Source organism: Canis lupus, chromosome 25, assembly GCF_048164855.1.
Source record: "Canis lupus baileyi chromosome 25, mCanLup2.hap1, whole genome shotgun sequence".
NCBI lineage: Eukaryota > Metazoa > Chordata > Mammalia > Carnivora > Canidae > Canis > Canis lupus.
The window spans coordinates 22,070,169-22,092,580 of record NC_132862.1 but is presented as its reverse complement, the minus strand read 5'-3'; the positions used below and the strand labels follow the sequence as shown (position 1 = coordinate 22,092,580).

The 22,412-nt window shown below is 37.0% G+C and overlaps 1 long non-coding RNA gene and 1 pseudogene across 1 annotated transcript in view; both read right to left on the bottom strand.

The window, feature by feature from the left end:
* Window positions 1-13,983, bottom strand: part of LOC140617351 (uncharacterized) — a 31,226-nt gene extending 17,243 nt beyond the window's left edge. The window contains exon 1 of the long non-coding RNA XR_012017602.1: window positions 13,823-13,983. This is a non-coding gene — a long non-coding RNA (uncharacterized lncRNA). The remainder of the gene's footprint in view (window positions 1-13,822) is intronic.
* LOC140617753 (U2 spliceosomal RNA) lies at window positions 10,506-10,650 on the bottom strand (annotated as a pseudogene).
* Window positions 13,984-22,412: the final 8,429 nt, after the last annotated feature.

Sequence of the window (22,412 nt, the reverse complement as noted above, 5' to 3'; positions counted from 1 at the left end):
TTCTGAGCCAGAGGCTCAGCTTATTCTTCCCCCAGTCTCGTTCCCTTATCCAGTCTCTTCTCCCATCTACCCTCAGCTCAGATACTAGGTTAGTCTTTCTGGATCATCAACACCATCACAGTACTCTCAGGTTGAAAAAGAAAAAAAAATAAGTAGTGGAATGTAGGGAAAAAATGATGAGATTGTTTACTAAACTTGATACAAGGAGCAGGGAGGAAAAAAAGAATGGCCTGTGTTTCAAAGGATTATGATTCAAGTGGATTATCAGAGGAAGGCCAAATTTAAGTCATTTGTATCCTTAGTTTTCCAATAATTGAATTAGAAAATATGATAAGTCAAATATTTCTCTATATAGCTGTGAAATGGCTGGGCATTGAAGACAATACATATTAGTACAAAAAGCAGACCCTTTTTCTCAAATGAGGCACAAATTTCTGTAAAACTTAGATTAACTTCCATACAAAAATTCCACAAAAATTGTCAGGTCTTTGTTTCATGATAGCAAGGTAATACTTAGGATGGTCATTGGGAAGAAAAAATGCCTTGGAAATTGGTTGAAACTCAGCAATGACTCAAGTGAGATCACCGGATGATATGTACAATTGATGTTCTCTCATTTCCTGACTCGGCAGGTGACTCAGCCCTTGTTCAGCAGGGCCATGGAGACAAGTCATTGCTTGTGGCCTCAAAACCATATTACACAAAATTAGGTGCTCATAGTCCTCTTTTCTAGTGGATAGAGGACACAAAAGAACCGTATCTCAAACAGCATATTTGTTTAGGAAAGAGTCTTATTTCTAGGGATTATGGGAAAGGAGTCTTTTTCAACTGCTTTATGTAAATACCAAAGCACTTTTCAAAATGTTATGAGAGCATCAAATAACGGCTGTTATTTGACAAGTGAACAGTGGTTTTCTTTTTTTTCCCGAGATTTTATTTATTTATTCATGAGAGACAGAGACAGAGAGAGAGAGAGAGAGGCAGAGACATAGGCAGAGGGAGAAGCAGGCTCCCTGTGGGGAGCCTACCACAAGACTTGATCCCAGGACCCCAGGATCACGACCTAAGCCAAAGGCAGACGTTCAACCACTGAGACACCCAGGTGCCCCTGAACAGTGGTTTTCAACTAGCTTCACAAATTATAGCCCCGAATCTGGCAAGCAAAGACATTCAGGAAATGCTAAAGCCTCAAGCTTTACATGTCATTTGTCTATATAGAAGATTGATATCCCAACGTGAACCTAAACTTGCTTCAAAAATTCTGGATGTGTACTGAATGATATCCTGAAGCACTTTTGGAGGACTCAAAATCTTGATCAAGAAACACATTTTCAGTTAGAAGAAATAACTCTGAGTGCAGTCTTCTATTTAGCCTCATGGATCACAACAGGATGAGAGAGAGAGAGAGCTGGGGGCTTGATTTGGCTCCTAAGATAGCATGACCCAGAGGGTTCACATCTCCCTTCATTTCAGACCTTCATTCAGCTTTAGTGCTACAAAAAAGTTTAATGGTATCACCCAGTGTGAGATGTAGGATCAGGAGCCACACCTGGCAGGGGGGGATTTGTTAGGACCTTCACTGTGGACTGTGAGAAATACTTGTTGTGGAGGGTAAAGGCTAAGACAATTCACAAATTTCAGGCTTGGCCAACTGATAGTGGTAATGGCACATCCTGATGTAGAGAATAAAGGAGAAACATGATGAGCGGGTCAGTTTTAGACATGCTAATTTTGAGATGCTTAAGAAATTTCTTAGGGAAGGTGTTAATAAGACAGAGCTTTAGAGAGTGTTTGGGTAGAGCTATAAATTTAGTGTCATAAGTTTAGAGATGTCAGTTGAAGTAATGAGGAGATGGTTCAGAGAAAGTATGTGAAGAGAGCAAAAAAAGACTGCAAAACCCTAGGATTATCCATACTGAAAGGAGTAGTAAAAAGTGAGTTCACTGGGAAATGTTTGAGTAACAGAGTAAGCTTAGACGGCACAAGGAGATCTGAAGGAAGTTGCTACCCAAAGAAATTACACTTAGAACTAAATCTGCAGTTGTTTTCAGAAAAGTATATTATTTTTTGTTTCTAGGTCTTCCTTTTCAGAGGAACTAGTAACCTCAGAGTATTAAATCTGAAACTGGATTTTCAAATAAAGGAAATATTTTTAAGGACTTTAAGGATGTAAATCAGCAAGTAGTTAAGCCAGGGAATAATAAACAGTCATTAGCTGAAACATGGCAATGTAAATCCTAGAAACTTTTATTTCCTTTTAAAAATTGATAGTCCAGTAAGACGCTAATAGCATAAAGAGTCACATTAATTGGTGCTTATAAAGTGACTAATCTCTTTATTTCCCCTCTAGTCATTTGAAACATTCTATAAGATGCCCTTGTTAAAAAAAAAAAAAGTATTTTAAAAGAAACTTTACAAGAGCTCTCATTTTGCAAGGTTTTAGAGTGTGGTGGCATGATTTTCAGCATCGTAAGTCAACAACAGCCAACTTTAAATCGGACATTTTTATGTAGGTTCAGAAGATATGCAGGACCGTGAACTCTAACACTGAAATTTCAGAAAGTAACTCTTCCATTTTTTAACTAGAAAATAAATAGATTGCTATCTTCTTTGTAAAAAGGTCCTACATGGTAAAAAATGAGGATAACCGCTTTGCCAAGTCCCTCTATTTCTTCCTTCCTTAGGAAGAAATGAACCACTTAATATCTGCCCTTACATAAGATGGCATGGAGCTCTATGCCCCAGTCCCACATTCTCCCATGTCCTGTCCCATGAGGAATCCCATCCACAGCAAACATCTGTTCTCCAGAAGAGCTCAGGTGGGATGCTAAAGAGGATGAAGAACGCAAACACATTACTTATGGGTCTTCCCTATACATTTCTCATGATACTGAGAAGTTAGAAGATGACCATGACTTCAGAGTTGGTTTCTCTACTTATTGATTCCCAGAACTACGAAGTCCTCAGGAACTGAACAAACAATTGCTGAAACTAGCAATTAGTAGGCCCCATTTCCTCTTTGTCTTTCCTTGGCTGGTTCTAATGATCTTCCATCTACATGTTCAGTCTTGCCCTTTTTGGACCGGAAGTATTTACAAGCCTCGGGCCCTTGATCTCTTCACAGTCAGGAAAGTTTAATATGAAATGTCCTGGAGGGAAATCTGTTGGCTTGTACTATGCTAGTAAACATCCTGCTGCCTGCCATACATTAGGGTGTGAAGCCCTGTTCCTGGCCCATATATTGCCTTTACTTCTCTATGATGTTCCCAGGGGTCTCCTGTACTTGCCTTGACTTTGAGAACTGGCCTTCCTTTGTCCTTGCTGGCTCTACCACACTTGAAGCTTTGCCTTGATTCTAATTCAGAGGCCATGTCTCTGCTAATCTTATATAGGCCAACTGGATAGAGCCTGTCAATCTCTATGAACTCACATCATGGACTTCCATGGCTGACCACTTACTAGAGGCCATTACAACCCTAAAACTTGGTGCTTTCTGCCTCCCAGGTGGATCTGTCCTGCTAGCCCTGGAATTGGTACAGGTCTCCTTGGGCCAGGCCTACATTACTAAGGGGGACAATAGCAGATTAATTACACTGCTCTCTGCTCTAATTTGCTAAGAATAAAAACTTGATGTATCCCTGACAGATTCCAAATTATACCATTAACATCTAATATACAAGAATGTTTCATTCTACATCAAAACTATGTCATTAATTATCTGTTTAATGAACCCCCTTGATAAACTAAATACATTTTTAAAATATTTTATTTATTTATTATTTATTTATTTATTATTTATTTATTTATTATTTATTCATCAGAGAGAGAGAGAGAAAGGTAGAGACACAGGCAGAGGGAGAAGCAGGCTCCATGCAGGAAGCCTGATGTGGGACTCGATCGGGGACTCTGGGATCACACCCTGAGTCAAAGGCAGATGCCCAACCACTGAGCAACCGAGGCATCCCAAGTAAATAAATTTTTTTAATGTGTTTAGATCACATGGATGTGGTACCTGAGTATTAATAACTACCTTTGCAAATAATTTTTTAAGTAAATTAACCTGGTTCACAGGTTTATCCATGACTCTCCCAATTTTAGACTGAAAATCCTACAAACAGATGTTTGCTTACCCTAGGAAAATTAGTCTCTCTTGTTGGCCTTGATCTGTATGCAGAATGAGAAAGGACCCAGCAATAACTATATATAAAATTATAATGTGATGATTCTCTTTTAAATTGCAGCCTCTGGGGCACCTTGAGCACTTCAGATCACATTGTGATCCTGAGGTCCTGGGATGTAGTACAGCATCAGGCTTCCTGCAGGGAGCCTGATTTTCTCTCTGCCTATGTCTCTGCCTCTCTCTGTGTATCTCTCATGAATAAATAAATAAAACCTCTTAAAAAAATAAAATAAGTTGCAGCCTCTTCATGTCCATTCAATATACTGTAACTACACAGTGCTTCCAGCTAAATGGGTCCTTTCCACTTAGACCACTTTTCTTTCCAAGGGACCTTTTTCATTCCCTATGTGACACATTCTGTTCCAAAGATCATCATTAACACTGCCCTCTTGATTTCAGAAGATCATCTTGACCCAGACAATGACCCTGGTTCTATGGGAAGTCTTTTATCCAAGCCTAGCAGTTGTCCCTGTTTTCTTATTGTTTTGACTGATGCATTGCAGAGTCCCATTTTCTCTATCCTACAGCAAGTGTTTTAAGTGTTTAAACCAGGAAAGGAGCAGAGACTCAAATGCTAGTGTAACCCAAATAAACAGTCCTTTTTGTTCCTTATTCTGCAGTACTTCTCAAAGTCTTAATTTGCTACACACTATATACTGTCAATCCCCAAAGGAATCAAGGGTGTTCACTGTTTCCTACACATACTTGATAATGGATATCTTCAGAGGAATAACATTATTAATACCTTGTGGATATGATGTCAGGCTGTTTAAAGTTTGAGAAATGCTAGTATAAGAGTTTTCCTTTGCAGGACGCAGACTTGCGTGCCAGACTTTGGTGCCAGAAAGCTCTGGGTTCAAATCTTAGCTCCAGTGCTTTTTAGTTGGATGATTTATTTACCTACCTGTAAATCTTTTATTTAATTATATTTCCATATTGCTTTTTTTTTTTTTAAGAAAGCATGTAAGAAAGGAGAGAGTTTTAAAAGTAATTTTTGTTTCCTCTTGTATATGCCTGGTATCTACCTGCTGGAACTATTGTAGGGATTTACAGGCTTACATATGAAAAGAACCTATCATTCTACCTTAAAAACTTGTGTGGTTGGAACATGAACATCTCATTCCAATGACTATACCTATAACTCATGAGATATTAATAAATCAAAGCTAGAACTAAGAGCAGAAAACCAATGTGCTATGATTTAAGCAGAGAGTGCATGTACAACATCATTATCTACCATTTCAGGATTTCTTTCCTTTGAGACTTAACATTTTTATCATGTTAAATTGTTATCAAATGAACCCTTCGTGACATCGTTCAAAAGGTAATGACATTGAGAAAAAGTAAATGGATAGAGTGAGAAGAGAACCAATGTGTATTTTTTGTTCTTCTTTGAGATCCATACAGCATCCTAGCTAGTAAAGTCTCCTTTTAGGGACAGTGGTGCAAAAGGTCATAAAGAAGGCATTAAAGATAGAGTTCAGACCCTTCATACTCAACAAATATGGGATGAGAGGTTTAGAGCCCCAATTGTTAAATTCTTGAGCTAATTGTTCTTTTTGGGGAAAACTTTCAAATCTCTACTGTCTTATTTCACAGACCAGATGTGTTCCAGAAAAGCTGACCTTCATTCAAGCTTATTAAGCATATTCCCATGGTCTTCCATTACAAAAACAGAGATACATTTCCATCAAGGCCTATATATAGTCTATCATTATATAGTAGTGAAAAGGATCCCAAATTTTGTCTGCTATGCAATGCAAGGAATGGGAACTTTTCCCCTTATGAGACTTCAGTTTATTCTTAAAAACGGAGATAGTGATGATGAGGAGGAGGAGGAAGAAGAGGAGGATAATGTCTTTCCTCAGGGTGATTGCCAGGAACAAATTAAACAAGTTAAGTGGAAAAACTCTATTAAACTGCTACCACTCCAAGGATAGGAATTGTGTTTGTCTTGCTCATCATGGTATTTCTAGGATGATCTCGGTGTTTGGTGTGTGGGTGGCAGCCAGTCTATCCATGTTAAAAGGGTAAATTCGTACTTTATAAACTCAAAATCTCTGAACAAATTCTTGTTTGATTTTTGTTCATTTCTTTATATATCTTAAGAGTGTTTTATAACAGTGTTCTAGGACCTTTAGATTTTATTGCATCTACTGTTAACTCCATTTAATGTAAGAAAGAACTTTTTCAGATCAAAAAAACAAGTAGGAATAATGTCATCTCTTTATATTAGGCAGTTCTACCCAAAAAAGAACCATTAGTATAGTTAAACTGTCCACAAATAACATTATTAGCATTTATCAAATGCTTACTGTTTTATGTGCTTAAATGTAATAACTAATGAAATCCTTATAATTGCCCATGGGACAGCTATTTTTATAACAGCCACTACATAGGTGAGAAAATTGAGTTACAGAAAGGTTAAGTAACTTCCCAAAGATTACAGAACAAGAATTCAAACCAGGTCAAGTGGCTCCACAGCCCTTACCCATAACCATCACACCTTGTTGCCTCTCTTAGTTCTTAATATTGTCTTTATTTTTCACTAGAGAAAACTTCATCATAAACTAGCACTGGTCTGAAGTCTAGAGAACCAATGATTTACTTTACTCTTTACTTGAGGATTCTTTTTGTTCTAATTATCCTTTCCTCTGAAACTCCACACCCCAGGAATTTCATCTACAACTTGGGATAAAAATGATAACCAGTTTTGGTCAGAAGATGATAATATAAAAAAAAAGAAAATATAAAACAGAGGCAGGCTTCCATTGGTAAAAAGAAGAAAATCAGAAGAAAAGGTAATAATACCTATGCTAATAGAGGGGACAATGTATCAGGAGCCATGAGCAAAATTAAAAAGGAGTTAAGTCAGTAGCCTCATGTACTAGTTGCTAAATTGTGGTGGAAAACCTGAAAAATGTACACCTATCCAATGGGCAACCTGGCAAGTGTTACCTTATTTAATCCACAAGACTGAAAAGAGCCAAGAGCATGAGTGGAGTTGCACCAAACAGAGAAGAGGGTTTAAATGAAACTGAACTATACATACTTGGGGCCTCTCTTCAGTTTTATGAACAAATCAATGCACAGGTAAGCTATCGTGTGATCTATGCACTCTTGGGTATACTTGGTTAGAAGCAATGAGGATTTCAGGAACAAGCATTTCCCCTTTGCTAGCTGCGTCCATGCCAGGCTCTGCCGGTGAGAAAGAGGCTGACTGTGAGGCTGAAGGGAGAGGTGGGTACTTGCTTTGTTTCTTCCATACATCCTGGCTGCTTCCTATTCCTTTGGGCAGCTCCCCAGCACTTTTTTTTTCATCTGCAGTAGGTATTCCAGTGGCAATTGGTTGCAGCTTTCAGATTTGTTCCCCTTCACCTTCCCAGGAACAGCTTTAACAATCCCTTTCAGAATTACCAGCCAGTTAGTGCTCCCTTCTTAGAGGTCTGGCTCAATAGCGCAGGGACCCTTCCTCGGAGCTTTTAAATTTGATACTTCCAACTTCTTGTTTTTGTTTCCACCATGTAGGACTGGGGGCTGTTTCATACAGTTACCTCTGGGTTCCCTTTTGCCTTGTCAGTTCTCCAATCACCATTTGGTCAATCTCTTTGTTAAAATGGTATGGTTTCTGATTTATTGGCTGGACCTTGGTAGAACAATATCCATACCTATATGTTTTTTGGCACTTATTATATTATTTATTTCCTTCACCTGACACTTTGCATTTGCAGATTTGCATTGTTGTAGAGGGTTTTTGTTTGTTTTCTGTATGGGTTCTGACCATTTAGACAAAAATTTCTGGAAGCACAGAAAAAAAACTTAGAATATTCAGATTCAGAAAGATATAGATTTAAGATCTGGTTTTTCCATTTCACAAAATAAGTCATTTTGAGCAACTTATTTAACATCTCCCTATGTCACTTTCTCATCTATAAAATGGTGATAATAATGACTGCTTCATATTGATGTTGAGAGGATTTAATGACTAAAATATATATAAAGCACCTTAATAAAGGTACTCCATATGTAAAGGTGCTCAGCAAATGGCCTTTCAATTTATAGGTGTCTATGCATGATTGCCTAAGATACTGACTTGTGCACAGTAGGCACTCAACATATATTTGGTGGTAATGATGATGATTTAGGGTTTTTGTATTTATGACTCTCTATCATGCCATTGGACATTGGCTTCTACATAAAAGCTCTCAATGAATATTTGTGGTTGATGACAAATGAAGGTTAGACTATCTGATTAATAACCCATAACACATTATAATCCATTTCTTGTATATATTTACTAAAAAATTGATTGCTGCTCTGTCTGCAAAGAATTTCAGAATGTGCTATTTGGCTGAAGAGTTGTCTTACCTCTACGAAACACCACACATGGACCATGTACTAGTACAATGTGCTTGACACAAATGGTCTGTCATCTGTTCAAGTACCCCTGCTGTGAGGAAAGAAATGAAACTCTTTCCAGATGATGTTCCTTGAGGAGAAAAAAAGCAACTTTCATTACTAACTCTTACTATGGAAATGGCAAACATGCACCACCAATAGTTCCCAGGAACACGGAACAGCCCTGAGGACAGTCTAAGTGTTTTGGTAATAGAACAGCAGAATGTGAATTCCTGTAGCTCCTCTGATTGCCCTTGAAGAGTCTGAAAGCAGAGTTGCATGTTTAATCATTGGGAAGGAATAATACAGATCACAGTGCCTGGGGAGGGAGTACCATGCAAGTGCAGCAGGCTCTGCTGAACACTCCATAGTGTTAAATGTTTTGTTGCCCTGCAGCTTGCTTGCCTTAGATAAGGTCCATCCCACACTAAAAGTATAAGCAATTAGAATCCTCTAAGGGTTTCAGGGAGCTTTCTTAGCTGTTTCAGCTAGTCTTTAGAGTATATCTATATTGAGCAACATCAACAACAAATATCTAGAATATTTACACTTATATTTCTATGCACTAAGCTTATTAAGAAATTGGACAACAAGGACCTCCTGGTTGTTACTGAAGGAAAGGCATTCTGTCAAAATGGGCTAGTTCAGAGAAGTGACATTCAATTGTGATATCTGAAAATAAGTCATAACTCTGGAGTTTAACTTTGCTGGTATTAAAATGCTGCCCTCCTCATCAGCCTGGTCAATCAAAGGTGTGTGTCTTAAATATAGTAGTTCTTAAGCATTAGTGCATGTAAGAATCACCTGGAAGGCTTGGGAAAACACAAATTGATAGGCCCCACTCTCACAGTAGAGCCTGAATGGAATTCCCAAGTGTATTAGTCAGCAGGTTCCAAAGAAAGAGAACCAACAGGATTGACTGATTGATTTAAAGAAACTAGCTCATGTGGTTATGGAGGCTAGGAAGTCCCAAGAGCTGCAGTCAGTAAGCTGGAAACTCAAGTTTCAGTCTCAATCTGAAGGCTTAAGAACTAAGAAAGCTAAAGGTATAAATTCTAGTCTGAAGGCTGGCAGGCTTGAGACCCAAGAAGAACCAATTTTTTAGGGCAAGTCCAAAGGCAAGAAACAAGGTATATCCCATCTCATGCAGACAGACAGGAATTCCCCCCTGACTCAGCATTTTTCTTCTATTCAGGTCTTCCATTGATTAGATGAGGTTCACCCACATTAGGGGGGCAATCTGCGTTACTCAATCTACCAATTCAAATGTTAATCTCATCCAGAAACGTCCTCACAGACATAGCATAATGTTTGACTAAAGGTCTAGGTACCCCAGGGCCCAGCAAAGTTAATACATGAAATTAACCATCACACCAAGCAATGCTGCTGCTGCTGCTAGTCCAGAGTCCACACTCCAGTAACCAGAATTTCTAGAGAAGAAATTGGGTCAGGAGTAGAAACTCATTACTTGCTTTGTCTGTATCACAGCCTGGTACCTAGGCAGATACTTTAATAAAAAATGTATTGAGTGAGTAAATAAAGTAATTGAAGAAGGGAAGGGATTGAAGAAGGGAAAGTACTGTGCTAAAAACTTTGTAGTATTATCTCAATTGATTCATACAATAACTACCTTATTCCCATTTTACAGATGAAGAAAACGATTTGATGCTTTGAGGAAGTGGTTGAGCTGGAATGGTATCTAGGTTCTCCCTAGTTCTAAAACCTTCCTTCTTACTGTATACTGACTGCACCACAAACATTTATAGAACATCAAATATGGGCAATTCTCCATGCTAGGGAAAACCTTAAGGCATTTATCATCTAGTGAGAGCCAATATTTTATTTTTTAAAAAGCCAAACACCTAAAGAAATTTGGAATAGAAGATTGGTCAAAATGTTACTGGAATGTAACATTAAGAATTAAAGGAGTAGGTATAGTGGTTTTAAGAGTGTAGATTTCAAGATCAAACTATATGGGTTTGCATCCCATTTCCAATAATCAAAAACTGTATTACTTGGCCATGTTACATAATCTCCTACACTTGATCTTAGCCAAAAGGCCGAGAAGCGATTGTTACATAATCTCCTGCTGCAGCTTCCCCATCCATAAATATTCACCTCATAAGGGTGTTTACAACCTCTGGGTTGGATTACATTCTCACAGGATTAAGTAAATTACCATATGTAAAACATTTACATAGTGCTATTCACAGGGCACTCAATATATGAGTATTATTATCATTATTACTATTATTATTACATCCTCAGTGCCTAGCCCAATGCCTGACATGTGAAAGATAACCTGTATATAACTTTTGAAGAATACTAAGAACCCATACTCTCTACAGGTTATAGCAGTTATGTATACAGCAGGTATATTTTGCTATATAATTGACCTTCTGGAAGCTCACTCAGTCTTTGGATGGTTTCTTCCTTTCCTAAGGCACCAAAATCAATAACATGTTATTAATACCTCTCAAAGTTCCTGCTTATTACTGGCTCAGTGATATTATATTAATATGGCTTTGATGTGCTACAGTATTAAACACAGAGTCAGAAAATGAGAAAAGAACCCTGAAATTTGCCTGAAATGTCTGTTTTCAGTTCTTAAAGCTGAAGATGCTCTTAAAGCCTTAAGAGTTTTTAAAAAGATTAACCAGGAAGAACTTTTGAATTTGCCTTTTAATTAATACCCTATGTATATAAATTGCAGGCAACGACCTCTAGTTTTGCTTTTCAGATCAACTGAATAAAAATCACTTGATAACTCAAAACTGCACTCATACTTTTGTTAAAAAGGGGCACATTGCCAAAAAAACTCATAGCAGAGCATATGAGAGCTGAGATTTGTTCTCTGACATTTAAAAGTATACCTGAGCTCTTTAGCACATGGATACTGAATATTCAACAATGGTCTGAGATTTCCAGTGCTGCTGCCTGCTTTGGCTCTTTAATTCCTAGGATATGCCAGGGTTGCACATTAGCATTTAAATGGACAGCCAAGTCCTGCAGAAACCTAAAATATATGTCACACTAACTGGCTTCAACTCCTTCAGGGGCTGTGGAGTTTCTTTGCCTCTTCTGATGTTTCAACCTCTCTTTCAACTTTTGCCTTTGTGGATTTGGGATGATCAGTTATCTGCAAGATTTATAACCAACAGCTTTGATGTTAGACAGATGTGTGGTGTCAACATTCTGCAATTCAAGAAAACTCTCCTTTTCCTTCAGGATGTAATGTTGTGTTTTTCTGTCTGCTGACTGCTCACTTTAATATAATAAAGCAAACTTCAGGTCCCTGAGTTTCTTTCAGGAAAATTTTAAATTAGCCCTCATTCCAAGTTGGAATGTAATGTGGTGTAATGTCCCTAAGCTTCACAAAACCATCAGACTACATCAGAAAGGGCTCAATTCTCCATACATCTAAGATCGATAGCTACATATGTCTCAGCAGTAAAAACACAAGTACTAATTACTGGAGTACTTTTATTTGGATGTGATTACTTGCCTACTGAAACTCAGACTAAATATACAACTTAAGTCACGGGTTTCTCAAAAAGCCATCATTGAATCTATCTTTTGACCTTGAGAAAGGGATAAAGGTTAAGTCTTATCAATATTCCTAGATAACCTTATCTAGTGAGCTTCCCTTAGGGCCACTGCAAGAAGCACCTCACTAATGATCACTTTCATGACATTACCTAGAGCAGTGCTGTCCCATATAGTAGCCATTTGTTATATCTGGCTACCTAAGTTAATTTAAACTCCAGTTCCTCGATTGTACTGTTCACATCTCAGGTACTCAGTAGCCACATGAGGCTATTGAATTGGATAGTGTTAGATATGGAATATTTCCATCCTTTCAGAAAATTCTATTGGACAGCACTGATGCAGAATCTTAGGATTTAAGGGACCTTAGAAAGGTCAACTAACCATGGGACTGGGACTGAGGAATCCCTGATATCTAGGACCTTCGGTGTTGAAATTATGACATTCCCTAGATAACTCAGACCTAAAAGGTCATCCAGTCCAATCACACACCTAATGTAGATATTCCTTCTGTAGCATTCTTAACTTTGGACATTTCTGAGCCTGCTGGCTCAGTGATGTTATATATTAACTGGGGTGGCTGAAGCAGGCAGTAACTGGAGAATTATAGTAGAAGATTAAACTAAAACAATAAATGGGTGCTAATTTTCACCAAGAGGTAGAAAGTACACAGAAGCAAGCAGACTATTAAGGCAAACACAACAAAATGGTCCCACCCACTGAAAGGGAACACATTTCATAAGCAGCCTACGAGATAGGAAATGAGACTAGCATCAAAGGCACACAGATCTTAGAAACCTCTGGTGAGTCAGGGTCCTTTGTCATACAGGCAGGGTTCTATCGAATTACTTTTTTCCCAAAAGGAATAAATAAACTGCAGTCATTGAATTCAAGAACTGAAAGAAGCCTTGGGGATTTTCCAAGATTCCACAGTAATGGAGAAAGTCCATATTGCTTTTTCTAAGGGCAAAAGCACAGATTAGTCTCAATTCCTGTAAAGAAAATTAATGACATTTTAATTGAGTATTAAATTTTTATTATTTCTCCATGCTTTTTGTTGAATGCTGTTAAAAATATTTTACCTTATATCATTTTATATTTGAAGTTGCTTCCTATTGAGAAAATTATCAACAAATATTGAATAGGAAGATGGTTTAATGTTATCAGATAGCAGACGGAAGCAGAATTAGTCTTATTTTGATTTGGCTTCTACAATAACATCATTGCAAGGGGGAACTGAAACCCAATTTAGGCAAGGAAATGGAAGAGAACATCGAGGGCTCCTTAAATATGGTGAAAACTCAGGCTCTAGACAAAAAAGACCTGTAGGTTCAAAAATGTTTCCACAATTGTGTGATTTTGAGTAAGTTATTTTACCTCTCCAATCCTCAGAAAAGTCAATCTATAAAACGGGGATTATAACAAACTATCTCATAAGGCTAGATAATATTTATAAAGTGCTGAGAACAGTCTTACCTGCTTTGTTCAATAAATGTTATTAATTACTATTTAATTATCATTAAATTACAAAACTGATTTAAAGTGTCCACATCCAGATGAATTATATACCAGGGTAATGAGTAACTTGCAGAAATATTTGTTGAATGATGAATACCCAAATTACAACAAGTCCAGCACCCACAGCTTAGGACTATTGCCTTAATCAGTAACATAAAATATCTGCACTCAGACACTTACCAAAATAATGTTTCACAAATGTCAGTCATTTGATGTGATGAGCATCTGTATTAATTTCCTATTTCTGCTGTGATAAATTATCATAGGCTTAAAACAAGAGGAATTTACTCTCTTACAGCTCTAGAGGTCAGAAGTCTAAACAAGTCTTTCAAATGGGTTTAAAAATCAGGTTCTTGGCAGGAGTGGTTCCTTCCTGGAGCTTCAGAAGAGAATTTGCTCCTTGTATTTTTCAGTTTCTAGAGGCCACCCATGTTCCTTGACCCATGGCCCCTTCTTCACATTACTAAAGCCTCTTGCTTCCTTGTCATATCTCCCATTCCTGTCTTTGACCCTCCTGTCTCCCTCTTAAGAAATCTTGTGTTTACATCATTGGGCCCTCTGAGATAATCCAAGATAATGCCATCTCAATATCCTTAGTTTAGTCACATTTGCAAAATCCCTGTCACCATATATATGAACATTTATAGATTCTGGGATTAGTATGCTTTGGGGGGGCATTATCTAGCCTCCTACATCCTCCTCACCATTTCATGTTTTCCATGTTTGCTTACTAGTATACTATTACTTAATATTTGTCTTAAATTGTTTTATTGACTTAATTTTATCTGTGAACTCTTGATATCAATGGGCTAGTTATATATTTATTATTAAAATATATAAAATGATATTAAAAGTTTTGCTTATTTTCTAACATCTTTTGGCTATGAATGATATTTATATGACACACTGTAGGAAACATTGATTATAAATTCTGCTCTAAATTTACATCCTTCAAAGATTGGGGGACCTTTCTACAATATTAGATAATTAGGAAAGTCTAGCCTAGTCTAATGAGCAGGCTTCTTATCTTCTCTTCTTAATTCTTTGAGGTTTTTCCCAGTATTATTTTAAATACTTGAAGGCATGGTTTTTAACTCATATTATTTAAGCTAAGCAGAAATTCCTTGACCAAGTTACAGCTTAATGTTAAGTCCTCTACTGTCAAGGAAGGTAAATACAAGAATCATCTCCTTGAACTGCACTTCTGATCCTTTGCAAATCCACAATTGGAGATATGACCCATAATGGTAATGAGCGTTTGTACAGGGAAACAAGTAATAAATTCCTCTTTGAGTTTAGTTCCTGGAAGAAAGATGGTATTAAATTTATTGGATTTCCTTTGTCATAAAAAGAAAACAAGGGAAAAAAATAATAGCCTAATGTGTTTCTGTTATTGTCTGAGGTGCTAACTAAACATAGTCAGATTCAAGGTACAGATGAAATCAGCTCAACTCTGAGACGTTGGCAGCAAGATTCCTTTGCTTCCCATTTGTAAAGTATATTGCTTTAAGGCCTAGTTGTTTTACTTTATATTGTGTCCAGTCTTGTTTGACATAATAATATACTAGTCCTATTGTGACAGGAATTATAATTAGGTGGATTTGGATGTTTTATAAAAAATAAATTCCTGAATCCTGAACTATATTTCATATTTTAAGAAAGTAATTCTGATGGGGCATGAGAACGAACCACAGAGAACCTGATCCAGTCCCAGCTGCCATATTCCCAAATCCATCCCCCTGTTTGCACTAAGGCTATGCTTCCCATGGGCTCCTCCCAGATAAGGACTGAGCATGGCAAGGCTACTAAAACAGGTCCATTCTTGGGAGATTCAGAATCTCTTTGACAGTCAGTTTTGGTTTGAGAACTCAGTGAGTCTCGCTGAAATTTCCTTAGGTTGCATAGTAATCTAGGATCCTTCCATCTGATTTTCCTTCCCTTTTCTTATTCACTGTCCTTGCATTGTCGTCAGAAGAATGTGCCCTCTCTGACTCCCATCTTTTTTTCTCTCACAGGCTTTTCCTTAATTAAATTTATATGTATTTAATCCGGGTGTGGCATCAACCTGTGGATAGATCTAGATTAAGAAGTATTGTAACTTTCTGATGCTTAAAATAATCAGAATACCTTAAATTTTGTTTTTATTTGAAGGTAGACAAGCATCTACTTTATACAGTGACTGTGCCAAGTTGTTTGGTTGTGTATTTGTATATCTAAAAAGACAGAACATAATACAAAGCTTTGTTCTGGCATATTGAAACTTGGGGATGTATCTGCCTCTTGGAGTATTTTGATGCAGCTTCCATGTGGAATGAACAACTTAGGATCTATATCAATGTAGCATAGTTGAACTGTTAGGCCATCAAAAGACTGTTGATAGAATGATGAATGATGAAAAAGACTTCAGTAGCTATTACAGTGTTTCGTAATGAGATATAGTAGAGAGAAAAAGAGTTATCATAGTGCTCAGGTATGAAGTAATTGAGACTGGATCTTGCTGACAATCTATTTAAGATGGAACATGGGAAAACTGAAACCACAATGATATTGAAGGCAAAAGCCAATTAAAATAAAAGAACAAAACTGGCAAAGAGATGATGTACTTGAATAATTGTCCTGAAATTTCCTTTTGAAAAGACAGAGTGCTTATACGTAATACTCAGCTTGAAGAAGATATAATACAAATAACTTTTAGTTTCTTAGATCCTTCAATAGCAGCTATTTCCTTTTGTTAGCCCATTTTGACTAATAGGACTTTAATCTTCATGTCGCAGGCCCTGGTGATATTTTAGGTTGTAACTAAGGGGCAATCTCCCATGCTTTAAATTTTAACTCCAAACTTTAACTCTTTCAAATTCCAGGGTTATTCCTGCAGGACTTGCAGTCTTGAACATATATATACATATAAGCAGACTGCAAAATATATGTTCATAATAAATGGCAATTTTTAGGACTAAAGTATTCATCATACATATATGTTATTTACAATAGACACCTTTCAAGCATCTTATACCCTGTGTTATAGCATAATCTCTTTAAATTTGGCTTTATATAGTATAGACAATCAGGGACAACTGATTCTTTTACTATCATTTTGTTTAGAAGGAATTAACTGATAAGAGTTGAGTCACTGGTGCTGAGCAAGAATAGTGCTCAAGGGAGTCTCATTTTCACTTTCTTTTATTTATTTGAGAGAAAAAGAGAGTGCAAGCAGGGCGAGGGGCAGAAGGACAAGGAGAAAAGGAATCGCTAGCAAACTCCCCCCTGAGCACAGAGCCCAAGCAGGACTCTATCTCAGGATCCTGACATCATGACCTGAGCCAAAATCAAGAGTCAGATGTTTAACTGATTGCACCACCCAGGCACCCCAGGAGTCTCATTTTAATAAAACATATGAATCAGATATTGTTGGTAGATATAAATTAAGTTTGAAATTGTTATATTAAAAATAGAAGCTGTTATAAAATATAATAAGGTAATTTATAGTTTAATTTTTTCAAAGCATTTCAATTGTCTAAGTAATTGAGAGAGGTATTTTAAAAAGGGTGGAGTATTGAAAAATAGGAAAAGCCATGGAGATGTGGAATTATTCCCTGGTAGTTTTTTTTTTTTTTTTTTTTTTAAGGTATTTATTCATGAGAAACACAGAGAGAGAGGCAGAGACACAGGCAGAGGGAGAAGCAGACTCCATTCAGGGAGCCCGAAGCAGGACTCGATCCCGTGTCTCCAGGATCACACCCTGGGCTGAAGGTGGCGCTGAACTGCTGAGCCACCTGGGCTGCCCATTTCCTGGTAGTTTTAACTTTCCTTCTTTCTTTTTTTAAAACTTGATACCATGGTAATAACTACCTCTAAAACATATGCATAGTAGAAAGGAGAGGTCGGAAATTGTGGAGATAATTGTAAAACCCATTATAATGTTGTGTGATTACCTTAAACACAAAAATTCTGTAGATGTACCATAGTAATAACTACCTCTAAAACATGCATAGTGGAAAGGAGGGGTCGGAAATTGTGGAGATAATTGTAAAACCCATTATAATGTTGTGTGATTATCGTAATTCTGTAGATGTATTTTTAGCCATAAAATACATACTGCTTGAAAGAGGAAAACATTCTGCACTTCTCCTGTACTTTTATTCTATTACTCTTAATACTTCATTTCTGACACTCAATGTGTGGGTTTTCCACACCAAACTATTTTCCGGCTTTCTGGATACCAACTAGGTATCCTATAATTTAACTTATTACTGAATTTGCATTACACTCCACAAGGTAAGGGATTAGTGCCCCAAAAATGTCCTCTCCCCTCAACTTCAGACGCCAGTTACAAGTCCAGGTGTCATCTGTGCTTGTGACTAATTGCCTCTAAATCAGAGATACAATGACCCTCTTTCAAGTTTGATAATTTGTTAGAGTGGCTCATAAAACTAAGGAAAACAATTTACTAGCAGTTTATTATAAATTGGATACACTCAAGAACGTCAGGTGAAAGAGGATGAGGTTTGAGGGAAGGGGCATGTCACCCTCCCAGCATCTCCATATGTTCATCAACCAAGAAGCTTTCCTAATCCCTTTGGTTGATATTTTTATAGAAGCTTTATTATGTAGGCACAATTAATTAGATAATTAGCCATTGATGATTAACTCAACCTCTAGTCCTTCTACATTCTCCGAGGTCAGAGGGTGGGGATGAAAAAGTTCTAACCCTCTAATAACATGGTTAGTTCCCTTAGCAGCTAGTCCCCATCCTGTGATTATCTAGGGGTTTTCCAAAAGTCACCTCAGTGACATAAACTCAGATGTGGCTGAAATGTGTTTGAAATGAATATCAAGACACCTTCATGACTCTTATCACTTTGGAGATTCCAAGGATTTTAGCAGCTCCCTGCCAGGATTGGGACTTGTTATTCATAACAAGAGATACCTCTTTAGCCTTTGTAGCTCCTAGCACTTAGGAAATTAAAATGGGGCTCTGGCCAAAAAATGGAGACAAAGACCAGATATACTTATATTGCTTATTATATCACTATATCACACTATTACTAAAATCTTTAACCATGGCTCTAATCTATAACTCAGTTAGAAATGATATTTCAATAGAAATCCATTTTGCATTGTGATATGTTCTATGGTAGTAAAAGAAAGAGCAAGTGTTCCTAAATGTAAACCCCTTTTTAATACTAGCACTTGACAAAGCCTCAAATTTCACATTTCCACTTTAGTGAACTGGGAGGACATCTTTACAAAGTTGGTGTTAAAGAGAGTACCATCTGAAAGAGGAAAAGTAATGAACAAAGAGGATGGGCAGTAAAGAGATTTTAGATTAAAAAAAAAGAGAGAGAGATTTTAGATTGAGGTACATTTTTTAAAAAACTGAAGTTGCTTTTAAGCAGATAGCAAATAGATAAGCATCAGCAAAAATATCACCAGTGTCTCTGTAGAGGGAAAAAGTAGAAAGACAGCAGTTAGAGGCTGAAGTTACCTAATTACTGAAATGGTTCCTGGAAAGGAAAAGGAGTCCTACAGTCTAAACATTTAATAGTAATGGAAACTAGCAGCCAAAGGAATTAAATTGTGATTTTATTTTCATCTCTGGATTCATTGAAGGTAATTATATAGGCAGCTCCCAAAGACAGTTTAACTGGTGGCAATGCTCAGAACATTATTACTCTACTCTTAATATCATCATTGATAATTCTATTTTGGCAACTCTGGTATGATTGCTGTTATTTCAATAGCTAGAATAAAATATCTTCTTACATAGCATAAAGTCAGATTTTGTGTATTTTTTCTTCATGTCTGAGTACCATTTACCAGATACCTATAATGACTTAGATTAGATGTCCTCTAGGCATCTGTTGAGCTCCAAAATTCTTTGAGTCTATGAGGTGCAAGAGACATAGTGCTTTCTTATAGAAGACAAATAAATGGAGATTTCGAGTCCTGGAGTAACAAGAAATTGATTTATCCTTACTTTAAATGAATATAAAATATATAGGGAAAAAAGTTTTCAGATATTGGGCAATAGACACCACAGGAATGTAACCCCCAAGGAAAAGGACACAAACAAGATAAGTTCTAGGCCTGCACTGTCTTATGGCCCAGAGGAAGTTTCCAGACAGAAAAAGAGACCAAATGCAGTATGGCAGTCTCACGATGTTGAAAGTATAGAGATTGGAGTTTAAGGTGACCAAGATGACTAGACTTTATAGAGCAGTGTACCAGAGAGAAGAGAGCTGTGTATATTGAGAGAGATTTCCAGAAATTTGCAGAGAAATTTGCAGAGAAATTTGAATTTTTCAACTCTAATCAGTGCATGTGTATGAAAAAACTACCCAAGGCTGGGGAAGGAAAGAGCTACCAGAAAAAGGAGGCAAAACAATGTGTAGGAGTAGTTCTGGTGGGAATAGTTTGTGTTCCTACTAGCCAAAGTAAAAAGATTTTGTAATACATAGGGCCTTAGGAAGAATCCCCAGAAGGCCTTAGTAGAATGACTAAAATAACCCTATACAAAAGCTGCTCTGCATCCACTCTGGCTAAGCTTAAAAGAGAGTCTCTCAATTACTTATTCTAAGTAAGTTAATGGCATACAGAAGAAAATCAAATGCAATTTATAGGATGACAACAAAACCCAGTACCAAAAATATAGAATTTGCAATGTTTAGCATCCAATTACAAATACCAGGTACGATAAAGAATCATACAACTCAGCACCCCAAAACCAAACAATCCACTTAAAAAAATGGGCAGAAGATCTAAATAGAAATTTTTCTAAAGAAGATACACAGATGCCCAACACATACATGAAAAGATGCTCAACATCGTTAATTACCAAGGAAATGAAAATCAAACCACAAAGAGATATCACCTCACACCTATAAGGATAGCTATTATCAAAAAGATAAGAAATAGCTAATGTTGGTAAGGATATGCAGAAAAGGGAGCCCTTGTACACTGTTGGTGAGAATCTAAACCAGTGCAATCATTATGGAAAACAGTAGGGAGGTTCCTTAAAATACTAAAAATAGGGCAGCCCGGGTGGCGCAGCGGTTTAGCACCGCCTGCAGCCCGGGGTGTGATCCTGGGGACCTGGGACGAGTCCTATGTCGGGCTCCCCGCCTGGAGCCTGCTTCTCCCTCTGCCTGTGTCTCTGCCTCTCTCTCTCTCTCTCTCTCTCTCTCTCTGTGTCTCTATGAATAAATAAATAAAATCTTTTAAAAAAATACTAAAAATAGAACTACAATACGATCCAGCAATACCACTTTTGGGTACTTATTTGAAGAAAACTAAAATGCGAACTCAGAAAGATAAATCCATCCGCATGTTCACTGCAGCATTATCTATAATAACTAAGATATGGGGCAGCCCGTGTGGCTCAGCGGTTTAGCACTGCCTTCAGCCCGGGGTGTGATCCTGGGGACCCGAGATCGAGTCCCGCATGGGGCTCCCTGCATGGAGCCTGCTTCTCCCTCTGCCTGTCTCTCTCTCTCTCTCTCTCAGTCTGTGTCTCTCATGAATCAATAAATAAAATCTTAAAAAAAAAGTTTAAAAAAATAACCAAGATATGGAAACAACCTAAGTGCCCATTGATGGATAAATGAAAAAAGAAGGTGTGGTATAAATGGAATACTAGTCAGCCATAAAAAGGATAAAATCTTATTATTTATGACAGCATGAATAGATCTTGAGAGTATTATGCTAAAATGAAATAAGTCAGAGAGAGAAAGACAAGTACTGTATGATTTCACATGTATGTGAAATATTGAAAAAAAACACAAGTTCATAGACATGGAGAACAGAGTGGTGGCTACTGAAGATAGGGGATGGGTAGAAGAAAGGAGTTAAAGGGATCAAAAGGTAAGAACTTCCAAATACAAAATAAGTTAAGTCATGGAGTTGTAATGTACAGCATAGTATCTGTGGCTAATAATATTGTATGGCATATTTGGAAGTTGCTCAGACTGTAGACTTTAAAAATTATCATCATAAGAAAAAAAAAGGTTTGTAACTATGTAAGGGGACAGACGTTAATTAGACCTATTGTGGTAATAATTTTGCAATGTATATAGATATCAAATTATTATATTGTACAACTGAAAATAATAGATATTTGTTTGTTTGTTTGTTTATTTATTTAAAAGAAAGAGAGAAAGCATAAAAGAGGGACAGAGGGAGAGGAAGAAGCAGGCTCCCCACTGAACAGGGAGCCCAATGTGGGACTCAATCCCAGGACCTTGAGATCATGACCTGAACTGAAGGTGGAAAGAAACAGAAAATATGACCCATAACTCAGAGGAAAATCAAGATAAACAGACACAAAAATGGAAGAGATGATGAAACCAACAGACAATGGCCAATGCAATTAGACCCACATGTTTAAAATGGTAGAATAAAACATAATCATTATGAAGAGAAAAGCAAAAGATATAAGAAGAGCCTGTACAGAATGGCTACATTAAAAAATATATATGATCTGAGATGTAAAACTATACTGGATAAGTTTACCAATAGCTTAGACACTGCTAAAGAAAAAAATATCAATTGTCTTCAAGATATAGTAAAAGAAGTTATGCGAAGTTAAGCATTGAGACCAAAAAAAAAAAAAAAAAAAAAAAAGACTGAAAAAATTATTCCTGGGACAGTAAAGTAGTCTAATATATATGTAATTAAAGTCTCAGGGGAGAGAAGATACAGGGACAGAAAAAAATGTTTGAAGAAAGATGCCTAAACATTTTTCAATTTGCTAAAAATGATTAACCCAAAGATC